The sequence below is a fragment of the Schistocerca piceifrons genome, unplaced genomic scaffold (genome assembly GCF_021461385.2).
Source record: "Schistocerca piceifrons isolate TAMUIC-IGC-003096 unplaced genomic scaffold, iqSchPice1.1 HiC_scaffold_296, whole genome shotgun sequence".
NCBI lineage: Eukaryota > Metazoa > Arthropoda > Insecta > Orthoptera > Acrididae > Schistocerca > Schistocerca piceifrons.
In genome coordinates, this window is record NW_025728511.1 from 41,496 (window position 1) to 42,500 (window position 1,005).

General features: G+C 54.9%; 1 non-coding gene across 1 annotated transcript in view; it reads left to right on the top strand.

The window, feature by feature from the left end:
- The first annotated feature begins 200 nt into the window (after window positions 1-200).
- LOC124744522 overlaps window positions 201-1,005 on the top strand; it is a 1,909-nt gene continuing 1,104 nt past the window's right edge. Inside the window, exon 1 of the ribosomal RNA XR_007010804.1 lies at window positions 201-1,005. This exon is cut by the window's right edge and continues 1,104 nt beyond it. This is a non-coding gene — a ribosomal RNA (small subunit ribosomal RNA).

Consider the following 1,005-nt stretch of genomic DNA (forward strand, 5'->3'; position numbering starts at 1 on the left):
ATTGCGCCTCTCTCGAACCCGACCAAGTACTTGGGACGGCGCTGCGCGCCGCCGGGACCTGAGAGGGTTTCGAGGTGTATTGTGCAGGGGAGCTCAGCCTCCTCCTGTTTGCAGAATGATTGAGCGGACGCTTGCGTGTTCGCGCGGGCCCCCGGGACACACTCCCGGGCGGCCGGCTGCTCAGCTCTAGTTGACGCAGCTCCCTGGTTGATCCTGCCAGTAGTCATATGCTTGTCTCAAAGATTAAGCCATGCATGTCTCAGTACAAGCCGCATTAAGGTGAAACCGCGAATGGCTCATTAAATCAGTTATGGTTCCTTAGATCGTACCCACGTTACTTGGATAACTGTGGTAATTCTAGAGCTAATACATGCAAACAGAGTCCCGACCAGAGATGGAAGGGACGCTTTTATTAGATCAAAACCAATCGGTCGGCTCGTCCGGTCCGTTTGCCTTGGTGACTCTGAATAACTTTGGGCTGATCGCACGGTCCTCGTACCGGCGACGCATCTTTCAAATGTCTGCCTTATCAACTGTCGATGGTAGGTTCTGCGCCTACCATGGTTGTAACGGGTAACGGGGAATCAGGGTTCGATTCCGGAGAGGGAGCCTGAGAAACGGCTACCACATCCAAGGAAGGCAGCAGGCGCGCAAATTACCCACTCCCGGCACGGGGAGGTAGTGACGAAAAATAACGATACGGGACTCATCCGAGGCCCCGTAATCGGAATGAGTACACTTTAAATCCTTTAACGAGTATCTATTGGAGGGCAAGTCTGGTGCCAGCAGCCGCGGTAATTCCAGCTCCAATAGCGTATATTAAAGTTGTTGCGGTTAAAAAGCTCGTAGTTGGATTTGTGTCCCACGCTGTTGGTTCACCGCCCGTCGGTGTTTAACTGGCATGTATCGTGGGACGTCCTGCCGGTGGGGCGAGCCGAAGGCGTGCGACCGCCCCGTGCGTGCTCGTGCGTCCCGAGGCGGACCCCGTTGAAATCCTACCAGGGT